Raw genomic sequence first — 13,716 nt, 5'->3', positions numbered from 1 at the left:
ATGAGTGGGCGAAGCTCCGGAGGGAATCATCGGATCTCCCGCTTAAGGGGACGCTAGCACAAACGCGTTAGAAACGTGCAGTACTCTCTAGTAAGGGGGAGCGGCCACAGCCTCTCACGCAGCCATTTACACATGCCGGAACGTGCACCGCGTTTGCCGACGCCATCACATGACTGCTGAGAGAGTATACCCCCCGTATTCATAAACGCTCCTCGACTTGAACTTGACTTGCCCCCGCTTCGGGCAGCGCGTTCGAAACGCGTTGAAGGTAAGGTGGAGAGGCCACCACGTCTTACACGCCAACCTTTCCCTTTCCCTCAAGAACCACTTACCGACTTGAACTTGACTTGCCCCCGCTTCGGGCAGCGCGTTCGAAAGGCGTTGAAGGTAAGGCGGAGAGGCCACAGCGTCTTACACCAGCTTCTTACACGGGCCGTAACGCGCTAGCACAAACGCGTTAGAAACGCGCTAGAAACGCGGCCTTTCGTTAATGTTGGGTATTTTTGAGCCATCGTGGTGCGTTTGTCCATGTCCGCTTCGTGGCGTAGTGGGCTAACGCCACGCGCTCGGAAGCGAGGGGTCCCTGGTTCGATTCCGCGCTACGGACACAACTTCGGAATTTTTTTCTCATTTTTCTCAGACTGGTTACACACTACTACTACTACTACGACGGGGACGGAACGGGTGCCGCTATAAGGAGCTTCACCCCTAAAAAATTGATGGAGTGGCAGCCCCCGCAGCTTCGCACCTGCACAGGTGAAGGCACAGTTTGCCTATACTTCTACTCTGAAAGAGGGCTGTGACAGCTGAAATGTGCTAGCAGCTCACGTCCTTTTGGTCAGTTATTGCAAATGCTAGGCTGATTTGAAATTAAAAGCTCGAACATTTCGCTTAAAATAATAACTTTGGTTGCGTATTAAATGATGTGCCATAAAATTTGAAAATAACTTAAGGCTTTCTTCTGAAACCAGTGACAGAAAGGAAGACGTCCAACGATATCTTCACGGCTAAATTATCCACCTAAAAACAGCACGGAGCGGGAAGAAAGTGCTTCGTATATTCCCCGCTATTTCCTAACGTTATTGCTTGCCTATGGTAAGATGGCGGTGGTCCGGCTTCAATTTTGAGACGGCAGCTCCACTCCAGCATTTTTTTTAAACCTCCTTGCGCCTTACACTGATTATTATGCCATTTGTGGTCATGGTTGGTGACTTTAACGAGAAACATTTACTATAAGGCGCAGTGGATGGAGATTTTCGCGTTGCGCAGCTTGCCCAATTTGCTACCTCAAACAATCTTAAAGTTCTCAATGACCGCCGCTCGCCACCAACATTTCAGTCCAACATTGCAGTAAGCTGGATTAATGGTTCTTTTGCTTCCGTTCACTTCATCTCATGCGGCTACAGCTGGTCAGTTGACCGCGAAACGCTCTCGAGCATAAGTTCATACAGTTTTCATTTTTCGGCCAATCTAAAGCAAAACTTAAACGTTTGACAAAATAATGAACTTCTAAACCCAGATTTGCTCGTGCATTCGCTTTTGTTCGACAGAATAGCATCCACGACGCTCTATTCCTCTCATGCCGCTGCCCTGGTCATCGCAAAGTTCTAGTCTTTTGTTTCACGACCTTTATCGTAATCACTCGTAATGGGTTATACCGCAGCAGCGATCTAACAACTCATATTGGAACCCGGAACTAACACTTGAACGTAAGAGAATTCGTGCCTTACGCCGACGTTTCCAGAGAACATTGACCCCTTACTTCGCCAGACTTTCAAAAACGAATATTACGACGTTCATACCAACTATAAAATGAATATTGACTGTGACAAAACTTCTGCCTCTAAATCGTTTTTTGACGGACCTTTCCAAACGCAACATTTTTGGTCTTCTTTTCCGCATTTCATTTGATAAACTTCATGTAACTAATCAGCTCCCTTGTTTTCCCCTTCCCGATGGCTGTTTTACGTAGATCGTGCCTGACTCTGTCCTGTTCTTACTCACAGCACAGATTTCTCTGGAGTCGCCCTCAATGGATGACGATTTTCACGCTCGCCTTCGCGTTATCCCTCAAGCCCCTTATAACAATAGAATGAATGACCTTCCGATCACTAGTGGCGAAATTGAACACACACATAATTCAGGTAAGATAAATGATTCACTCGGGCTTGATCGGCTCACTTTGCCCATGTTAAAAGCTCTTTTCACCTACCATCCGTCCTTTTTCGTCTTCCATTGCAATCAGTGTCTAAATTTACCATGCTTCCCCACACTTTGGCGTAAAGGACGCGTTATTTGTAATGCAAAACCCAACCGCCCTCTCGACTCTCCTTCTTCCTATCGACCCATCATAATGAATTAATTATTCAGAAAAACATTTTGAACGTTTACTGAATTGCCGCCTTTACTCTTTCCTACATTCCACCCACCTCCTTCGTAAAAATCAATTCATCTTTACCCATCGGAAAAGTGCGCCAATCGCTCTCTACCGCCTACGGAAAACTCTCGACACTTTCAACAATAAGAAACTCCACGCCTCACTCACATCTTTAGAGTTCAAAGGCGCCTTCGATGGCGTCTGGCGCCCGGTAGTTCTCGACTTTTTACACTCCCACAACAGCACTCATAACTTGTACCATCTTCACCGATCATTCCCCAGCGAATGCAGCGTCACTTTTCGGTCGCAGGCCTGCGAAGTATCCGCCGCTCCCACATTTGGCAGCCCCCCTGGTTCGCCCATCAGCCCACTTTTACGGAAAATTGTAATTCATGGCTTGTTGGAACTTCCCTTTCCAACCAATGTGCTCGCTCAGGCCTATGCCGACGATACGGTGCTCGTAATGTCGGACGCCAGCCGCTTAGAGCTCGCATCAAAACCTTCGCATTCTCTTAGTCTAATCTCTTCTTGGGCTCATAGATCTAAAGTCACCATTAGCACCGATAAATCGGGCTTCCTGTATTTCCCTAAGAGCCACTCATCCTCCTCCTCACGCACCCGTCAACCCATAGTGCGCGTTAATGGTACGACACTTAAATCACAACCCAGCATTAAAATTCTCGGAGTTGCATTCGATACTAATCTCACGTTCAACGATCATTTAACCTATCTTCGCACCAAATCTGATCTTCTCTCCTCCCATCTCCTCCTGTTCCTCCGCATGCACTATTCGCTGTCTCCTTCTGTTCTCCGTCTCATACATAATCAGGTGCTTCTTCCCTCTCTTTCACAAGCATCCCCTATCTGGTGGCCGACCTTTCCCACGTCACAACTCAAACTTAAAATTAATTCCATACAGCACACTCTCTGACTCACTATGACTGGCGCATTTCGCTCAACGCGAACATCCGCCCCACAGGTTATTGCCCATACTTTCCCCTTTCCTATCGAATTGTATCGCTTAAATGCCCAGTTTTCTCTATTCGCTCTTAAAGTCCTCACTTTCTTGGCCCTACCACGTACAATCCCTTGGACACTCAACGCCCATTCACTCCTTGAAATATTCATCCTAGCCTTAAATTCCGCTTCCCGTTTCACCCTCTCCACAACACCTTCGCTGAGCTGTCGGACGCGGTTATGGCTTCGCAAAAAGCCAGACTACAGAACACGGCGGCAGGCAGAGCCATCCTCCACCGGACCGGCACGGCAACGGAGCTTCGTGCCCTCGATGGGCAACGATCACTCCCGCCCCAGGTCAGAAGCAACATCACGGCGAACCCCATACCAAAGCACATGAGTCATGAACTCCACGAAGGACGATGCAAGGCGCGGGTCGACAGACAGCGCCGACAATTCAAGGGTGACCCGTACGTAACGTACGTGGACGTGGCGGCGTACCCTGCAGGGGGCCTCTTCGCGGTAGCCGCCGTGAACGGGAGAGACAACTCCTTAACCCTCGCGGCCTCCGTCAGGGCATAGACCCCAGCTGCGGCTGAGACCATAGCCGCGGCGCTAGTGATAAAGCAACATGACAGGCATGGGCAGGGAAGTTCATGTCGTTACCGACTCGCAACAGGCCTGCCGCAACTTTACCAATGGACGAACACCGGTGCTGGCGGCTCAGATTCCATGCCCGAGGCTGCAAGAATCCCATCAAATCACGTGGACGCCGGGTCACGCGGGACTGGAGGGGTACGAAAGGGCGAACGCCTTAGCTCGAGCGCTAATTAACCGAGCGGGGCAAAACCAATCGTCTCATCAATCCCCACCCTTTACCTTTGTGCCCCTGCCATCAAATTACTGCGACCGACTCGAGATCCAGCGACTCAACCACAGGATTTATCCTCCCCCTCACAAAAAGCTCAGCACTGAAGAGGCAATAGCCCTCAGACTTATCCAAACAAATACATTCCCAAACCTACACAGATACAGCAAAATATACCCACAAACATATCGCGGCATCTGCCCCTGGTGCGGCGACACACGCCCTACACTTTTTCACATCTCGTGGGGGTGCGGGGGCAAACCTCAACATTTAAGGACGCCTAACGCGTCATTTGAGCGGTGGGAGGTACAGCTGACCGGCGATACCCTGGTGGGACAAGAAGCTCTCGTCCAACAAGTACGTCGAACAGCCATGGCCAGTGGAGTCCTGGAATGAGGACACCACCCACTCGTCCTCAAGGTCAACGATCTCGATGGTCTAAATAAATGTTTTTTTCTCTCTCTCTCACCCCCTCCAACTTCATCTGGCCCACGTGGTCACGACCTTACCTGTCTATTATTAGTAGATACATATGGCTCTTATACTTCTAACTCTGCTACTTCTGTTTTTGTGCTTTTTTACCCTCATGGCCATATCACTAAAGTAGGAAAGTACAGGACCATTGGGGCAACCAGCGCCTACGATACCTAAACTATGGAGCTATTAGAGACACTCACATACATCCGCACATTGCCTCATGTCACCCCCCCCCCCCACACACACACAAAACACACACATTTCTTCTGACTGCCTCTCGCTACTTAACGCATTAGAGAATTTGGCCAATAACAACAGCTACGTCCACAAAATCAAGCAGCTGCTCCTCTCTATCGTGTCATTGCGTCGCATCTAAATATTCCTTGTGGCCACGCATAATGCTGTTGACTGCAATAAACTTGCAGACAACATCGCCAACTCCGCTGCCTCAGGCTGAATATCGCGCTTCATTTTAGGTACACCGACTTAAATTACAACAAACATTCCCGCGCCTTCTTACGTGCAGTGGAGTGTCGCTTGGTCACGTGATAACGCGGACACACACAACTCTACAAATGGGTCCCGAATATCCAAGGCATATCGGGCTTTTTCCCGCCACAAAAACCAATAGCACACCTCATCTCTGCTCACGCCCGGTTGCCTTTTTATTATTTTCGTTGTCCTTTATCTTCACATAATAATTGTGCCTGTGGTGAAACATGCGCAGATTTGCAACATTTCTTTAATCACTGCCTGTTGAGCTTAGAGATTGCCGGTTTGCTAAAAGACCACCGCGACGTTAGACTGACGTCCGCACATTATAGTTCACTATTACTAGACAAACGGAAGAGAACACTTTTAATGCGTCTTTATCGCCTCATTTACTCTATTACGTTCCCTGTATCTTCGTGATACTGTTCATTTGGAGCGCATAGTTTTTTTTTTGCATCGGCATATATTCTTAGTTCTGTTTTTGTATTTTTTATTCTTTTTGCTATTTTTCTTTCTGTGTCTTTCTTCATCTACATTTTAAGCTTTTGCTCTATAGTTTTCTCGGTGATGCCAACTATGGTGGAGCCATGCTCCAAGGACACTTTTGACGGAATGTCTGACGTCATTGCTCATATTTGACGTCATCATTCGTCCTATCAATCCGCGCCTATGCCCGTACACTTTTGTTCTCCGTTTCCTTTCCCCCGCACTTTGCATTGCTCCCTGCTTTTTATGTATTGTTTGACATTGGCTTCATCTTCAGTTCTGCCAGTAGAATCCCGCAACTGCCAAATACAACGATGCCGCTCCGCCAACCTGGGTTACCTGCCTGCCACCATGCCGGAGGAGGAGGAAACAACTTTATTTTTTGATTTGGCTTAGTGAGGGGTGGCTACAAGGTGATGCCTTACAGCCACCTCCTCAACTCTTTTGATGGTCCGAAGTTTAACCTCCAGGTTCGGGTTCATGAGTATCGCTTCCCACGCTTCAGGCGAGGGAGCGGCCAGGAGGTCTGGTAGGGGGATCTTTTCTGCAGTCCCAGAGAATATGATTTAATGTGGCCATGGAGCCACATAATGAGCAGTGTGGGTCTGTCAAGTCAGGGTAAAAGTGTGCGTATATATTTCGAGTTAGGGAAAGGAGTGCGTTTGGAGTCAGCGCCAGGTGAATTCTTTTCCCTTGGTGAGCTTGGGATGAGGTGGGGGTTTTGGCCGTCTTGCGAGGCGGTAGTGTTGGGCAATATCGTGTTATGTGGTCAGTGGCTCGCTGACAAGGTCCCTCGGGTCACTGACGGGACCCACCGCTCGGCTGACGAATCCTCGAGCACACCGGTGGGCCGCCTCGTGCCCCGGGTTCCCTGCGTGAGCCGGGACCCAAAGCTGTGGTTTTGGTTGAGACAATTAAAAGTTCGAATTCAAAATCTCAACGTATACTTTTCCAATAAAGCAAAAAGAAACGCTGTATGGGTCATGTGAATTTAACTATTTTTTTCCGCCGGTAACATCGATAATGTCGACGTAAACTTCAAACCCCCCGGCAAAAAAATCCTGGCGCCGCTCCTGCAGTCGAGGCCCCCGGGGCTATGTTTGCGCGGTTCGGCCTATCTCGCACACCTGTGACGGATAATGGACCTCAGTTCACAGGTGCCCACTTCCCTAATTTCCTGGCTCAGAACCAAGTACACTTGACTACCGTGCCCTATGAGCCGCAATATATGGCTTAGCAGACAGGGCCGTAAGAACCCTGAAAAAGCTTTGAAGAGAAACAAAGGAATGCAGCTGCAAGAAGGGATTGCAAGCTTTTTGTTCCGTCATCGCTGCACGCCAGTGAAGGGAGGCAAGTCACCGGCAGAGACTCTTGTTGGGATATCAAATAAGGACAAAGCTCGACTGCATCATGCCGACCGCTGAGGCAGCAAACGAAGATACGTGCACCGAACGTCAGGAGCGATGGCAAGTTGGACAGCGTCTGTGGACTCGAACATTCCAGCCACTGGAAAAAAGATGGATACCTGGGATGGTGCGTGATAAACAAGAAAAGCGCATGGTCACGGTAGACACGGCTCAAGGAACGGAACGGCGGCATCTTGACCAAGCGTGACGTCGGGACGCTTCGACCACGGCATCAAGAGACAATTAAAGTCCCTATAAAAGAAAAGTACCGCCATCTTTTGAGAAACGCCGCTTCTCTCTCTCCTGTATCTCCGATTGGACGCTTATAGCGCGCGCTTTTCACTTCTTTATATATTCTTTTTTTCCGCCTCGGAGCCATGTTGAAAGTCCTTTGCGCAGCCGCAGTCGCCGGCGGCGGCGGCGGCGCGCGCCTGGCCTAAAAGCTTCAACGTGGACTTTCTAGGTGTGCCACCGTCGACTTAGCTTTCGCAAGCAAAAAGTAAAGAAAAAGGCAAGCGCTTTGGGAGAGGAGGCGGCGGAGGAAAGAGAAGATGGCGGTACTTTTCTTATATAGGGACTTTAGCGACACCGACAGGGTAACGCCCCGTCAAGGACTTTCGGCCGGAAGTGCAGAAGACTCCGTCAACTGAACCTTTGCGCCGCTCAACGAGACGGCGCCTTCCTCCAGAGCATGTGAAATTATAGAGGGGCCGGGGGAGAGAATCTGTTGTCTCATCATCGCCAGCAAGAAGCGGGGCTTGCTCGGCTCGTGACGCTCGTGCTCTGAGCGACCCTGGGTTTGAGCAGGTTCCGAGCTAACGTGGAACAACAGAACGTTCCACAAATTTATGACTGACTGGTGTCATGCGTCGCAGCACTCAGCATATTTTACATCTATCATGAACGCATATATGCCCCTTAGTACATTTTAATTGAACGCAATTTTATTTCAAACAAATTTCTGGAAGGTTTCATTGTCTGACAATATAATGGGCTGTCAAATGTGCAACGATCGCTGTGGTATATCGGAATGAGCCACGCGTTTTCTAACGTAGCGCGTCTACGATCACCGCAGTGGGTGCAGGCGGGTTGCATAAGCCGTAACGCGATATTCATTATCTGTCTGTCTGTCTATCTATCTATATATCTATCTGCCCTCCCGCCCTCTCGTCTGGCCGTCTGTCTACTTATGTATATCTATCTATATCACACACACACACACACACACACACCCTTGTTCCCTTTTTCTTCTTTCTTTTTTTTACTGTTTCTCAGAGTGCGTGTCTTTTCGTAAAAAACCTGCATTCTTGACCCCGCAGTATTTACGAGGGTATACTCTGCCTCACGAATGCCATGTCGTACAGCGAAGCTTACGGCTCGATCTTACCAGCCAGTCATTCTATGACTTCGTGTTCCGTATAAAAGAACAGGGTTCGCGGACTGCACCCTAAGGAGGCCCGTAGCCGGGGGGGGGGGGGGGTTAACTTGCTCAACTTGCGAAGTGTCGCATGGCTGCTTTTTAATATAAAAGGAACGGTGCCCTTCTCAGTGAGGTAGTTATTGTACATGCACTTGCGCACATCGCGATTAGATATGGCATTACGGTTTTAGCCTTCTGTTCAGAACGCTGGAAAAAGAGAACTGACAGTTTACTGAAACTCAAACTTTACTTAAAAGTGTTGCTTATGGTAGCATACCACATGCAAATACCATTTTTCATGAATCAGGATTTTCCGCATTTCAGGACTTTTTGTTTTCTAAAACTAATTCTTTGGCACTGTTCGACTGCCGTCTTTTAAGATTGCCTATGTGGCTCCACGACTGTTGAGGGGACAAAAAGCAATGCACAGTGCTTTGTTCTTCCACTAGATATGGTAAGACAAGAAGATGTGCGTATATTACTGAATGTTTTAAGGATTTATCGGGAGATTTCTTTTTTGTTACTTCAATAAAAAAGCTTTTGAAAAAGTTGTTAGCATATTTATGAATTTATGCCCGTTCATGCGCTGTGTGTTAAGTGTGTCTACTCTAAACTTTGTCATTCTTTTTCTCTCATTGACTGTACAACCACATCGCTGTAGCCGACTCTGCCGGGCCTAGTTACACAGGCCTCTGTCTGCTTAAACAGGCCCGTTTCTGTGTGTTAATGGCTTTTTGTGCTGACCTAATAAAGAGTATTATTATTATTATTATTATTATTATTATTATTATTATTATTATTATTATTATTATTATTATTATTATTATTATTATTATTATTATTTCTGTGAGAAGTTTATGCTTGTGTGTCGCCCCGGCTCCTCATCTTAATTCATAGATGTGCCCGAAATGATGAAAAAGCTTTAAACAAATCACTGAGAACAAAATATATACCCAAATTTTCAGCGCTTGTGGGGAGCAGCCATCTTGTACTGGGGACGGCGGGAACGGCTGAAGGGAGGGTTACCACTCAACATGCACTAGGCGCGCATGCGCGACCCGCAGTTACTGCACCGACAATATGGTGACCGAGGTCGAGATTCTGTAGGCGTGCGACAGCACAAGAAAGTTCTAGTCTATAGCTACAACACCTGGGGTTCTTTAACGTGCATTACAGCGCAAGCACACAGGCGTTTTTGCATTTCGCCTCCACCGAAATGCGGCCGCCGCGGCCGGTATTCGATCCCGCGACCTCGTGCTCAGCAGTGCAACGTCTCAACCCTGAGCCACCGCGAGCCCTCCACTACGGCGTGCCTCATACTCAGGACAGGTTTGGCACGTAAGACCCCAAAAAGAAGATCAAGAAGATAGCTACGACAGTTCCAAAGTTCACACATACAGACACACGGGGAAAAATCGCAAAATTCATAAGCCAATGTGGTTATGTTAAACACAGGAGCGAAACTGCTCGCGAGAGAATGTGCATGAGTTCTACAGGGTGCACCAATCGGGAAAGTTGTACGTGGACGAATCTGTTTAGGCGCGCAACAAAAGAAAAAAAGGTGAAAGAAGGCACGCGGTCAGCCACGCCTCGGCTCACTCTGGCACTTTAAAGTTTTTATTTTCGGTTACATTCAAGAGGTCACTGTCAGATACCACACCACGAACTGTGTTCAAGGAGCGGTGTGCAGTTACGGTTATTAGCGGCGAGAACTTGGAGTGGCGCCCTCTACGAGTGACGTCACGGCCAGGACGGCGCTCGCTCGGCTGCTGCGCGCGCTCGTTCCCTTCGTGCATGCTTGGAGTATTGGTGGCTCGAGCCGTACGTATTGACAGATATGTCGGCTTCTTTTTACTGTCATGCCTGAACGGCAGTTTCTTCTTCACAACCGCGAGTCGTGAAAATTTGCGGCGTGGATATCGCCAGGTATGTAGCATTGAAGGGGTCTACTGATTTTGCAATGCGTATATGCACAGTGTCTGTCCACAAACTTTGCGTGAAAAGGATGTCTGCAAATTCAACACACGAACTTGTGTATGATGCTCCGCAAAACACTTAACATTCCCTTAGTGCTTAGCTATGAGAGACATTGCATTTCACAAGGAAGAAAAAGCTTGGTATTGGTATTTGATGTCAATATTATAAATGCGTGTTGGAAGGAAGCTGCTCAGCGAATCCTTTATGATGATTCTTAGTACTATGGTGAGTTGTTCTAGTCAAATATGGGTACTTTATTAATGTGTAAAAGAAACACTTAGGCACGCATTTTGCATGAAAACGTTTGCTAATACCTTCACCGTTCTCTGAAACAGGCACCCAGGAAACGCATTGCTCATGGCTGTTTACACGACGGCGCGTCACGTATAGTATGTATATACTACACGAATACCATAACAGCAATCACATGAAAGAACAGTTTCGTGGTTAAGATCGAGAGCCTATCAATTGAAAGCGAGAAAATGTTTCATAGTGACCCTCAGTTGCCTTTATCGACATCATGGCACAGCCCTTACGCAAATAAATCTACCGACTGTCGATATGGCGAGGATGCATTATTCGCGAAACCCATCAGTTCACTACAACTTCGAATTGAAACCATGAAGCAGTTCTTTTATCGCCAATTGCAATGCCTTTGTTATACTCGAGGATATACAGCGCAGCACAGGCTGCGCTGAAGAGGAAAATTCAAACGCCTCCTGCCTCTCCATGTCTCGATCCTGCGTTTGTTAAACTACACAAACTGTGAACTATTTGCTTCGTGAGTACATAAAAGATAACCTCACATACCCGCCTCATAGAGAAGACACTACAAGCCTTAAATGAATTCACTTGATTTTAGACCTCCCCAGGGGAATAATGATATCTTCAATAAGCCCCATACTACTAATGAATGAGGCTTCGGCTTCTTTCTAGCTGCAGCCATACGGTCCAAAAGGCATATTTCAATAAAGAATTTGGGCCGAGCAGCCTGTGTCAGTTCGCCAAACAGATTCGCAATGTCTATTTCTCAAGAACCAAGCGGCAGTAAATTGCACAAGTGAGTTGAACGTGTGTAGCACGGAACCGTGAATAAATATTGGTACATTCTTTTGCGTTTTCTGCAAATATCTGTAAGCCTCAATTACCTTTACTTCAAATTACCGCAAATTAACATTAACCGATGAAGAACGGCCCAATTTTGAGAAGCAGTTAAAGAAACAAGTGATGCTGATTGAATCTAAACTGGAGTGTCAGGTCCTCGTGTTATTGTCGAGCGCTTAGAAATAAAAAATGAGATATTATACCATGCGCTACTCGTCATAAACAAACACGTTTTAATGGGTTAAAATCAAGGTAAATGTAGCAGTCATATCTAGCAGACAGTGACATGCTCGTTGCACCACTGCAGGTATGGTATCCTAACTGGATTCCTATGTGATATGTTCTTGCCGTTATTGCTTTTATTAGTCACGTGCTATTTATGCTTTTTCATTAGTCCCTTAATCTGCAATGTCTAGATCCGCGCAGGAAAAACACGCAATGGGCTGGTCTGAGCTCCTTCGGCTGGCACTGCAGCGTTGTCCTTGAGAAATAAATTGTCGCCAAGGAAATAAGCTCGTCGAATAAGTTTGCGCGAATGTATTTGAGATGTATTTGAGATGACCGTCATAAGTATACAAGCACAGGGAACGACAGCGAACAAACGGAAACACTGCAGCAGGCGCCCGGACAGTGCCCGAACGGCAGCAGACGACAGGCGCGAGTCCGTGCCCTGACGTCACGCGAGCGGCGCTCGCAGCGCCCCTGTAGGTCGTTCTCGGGGCTAATAGGAGTATTGCCAAAGGACAGGAGGGTGTTCAGTTTGTCATACTGGGTCTTGTTCTGAACTTCTAGGAGAAGGTCTCCACTGGCCATTTTCGTGGCTTTGTAACCTGGTCCGATTGTATCCGTAAGACACTTCGACACAAGGAAAGGTGAGACTAATCTTGCTGTCATTTCTGGGCATTAAGTGTGGATAATATTGAACCGTAGAAATTTGTCAATGTTCTTTGCGGAAAACTGAAAGGTTTCATCGGTGCGCCCTCTTTTAGAGATAGGACGATCGGGGAGAAGTGGAAACGATGTCGAAGCCATAAAAGATTATTTGATTTCGGTAGCGACGCCAGCCGCCCACCACCGAGCCCAACAAGGGGACGCTATGAAACCCGGAGGAATCGCAGATGCCAGCTGTACGTATCTACTATAACCCAATATAGCATACCCAAGGTTGAATACCATACACCATGTTAACCCTTGCCGCTCGGAAAAAGGAAGTAAAAAGAAGTGAAGAGAAGAAAGGAAAGATTTAAAAGGAGATGGAAAGTTGAAGGTTGGAGAGAGGAGAAGGACAGGAAAAGGCGACTGCCGATTTCCCCCGGGTGGCTCAGTCCGGGGTTGCCGTCTACGTGAAGCCGAGGCCAAAGAGGTGTGTTACTTTTGCCGAGGGGCCATAAAGGTCCGAACACCCGGCATCGGCTCAACCCCCAGGATCCTCTTTTCCCCGGACACGGCAAAGCCGCGCGCTATACGCGCTGGAGGGTCCAACCCTCATGTGCTCGGGTCCGTGGTGTCGCAACACACCAAACGCCTGCTTACGCAGATGGCCCAGCGGGGCGACATTAAAGATGAAGACAAAGAAATTGCTTGTGCTGATAACACAATTCTACTGTGTGCGGTATACGTCATTTTGTCGATCAAATACTTGGAAATAGAGCTGCCAAGACATTTCCCGTCATTTGCTGTAATACTTTTATATTTTTAATGCTGCCCACTGAGTTACGCTGCTGCAGTGTGGTGAAGTCTGACAGATATCCGAAGGCACAATGTAAAGAATTTCTGCATCCGTCATGTCGTGAACCTCGATGCCTAGAAGGTCACCTGCAATCGCACATTCCATTGGAAGAAGCGTCGAAAAGGAAATTAGCGACTTCTGTCCCAATGTATTTTTGAATTCATGTTAAACATAAGTTATCTTTTGCTGAACTTGCTTATACAACTCTATGGCGAACGGTTGGCGCGCGCGACCTTTATAACGAAGTGACCTGTACAACGAAGTACTTTGGAGGTCCCAATGAGGCACTTCGATGTAAATGCGTTTGAAATATCATTTGCAACGGACAAGGCCTTTCAGACCGCAAAAGGACGGATCACGCAGCCATTTTAAACAACGGTTTTCAACAACTGTTCTACAAGTGGTGTCGACAGAAACGAGAAA

At 47.6% G+C, this 13,716-nt stretch overlaps 1 protein-coding gene across 1 annotated transcript in view; it reads right to left on the bottom strand.

The window, feature by feature from the left end:
- The window catches only part of LOC125940617 (uncharacterized), a 123,834-nt gene that overhangs the window by 43,145 nt on the left and 66,973 nt on the right, over positions 1 to 13,716 (bottom strand). The window lies entirely within an intron of this gene.

This window comes from Dermacentor silvarum, chromosome 10, assembly GCF_013339745.2.
Source record: "Dermacentor silvarum isolate Dsil-2018 chromosome 10, BIME_Dsil_1.4, whole genome shotgun sequence".
NCBI lineage: Eukaryota > Metazoa > Arthropoda > Arachnida > Ixodida > Ixodidae > Dermacentor > Dermacentor silvarum.
Note: the sequence above shows the minus strand (reverse complement) of the source record. Positions and strands in the feature narration are given on the sequence as shown.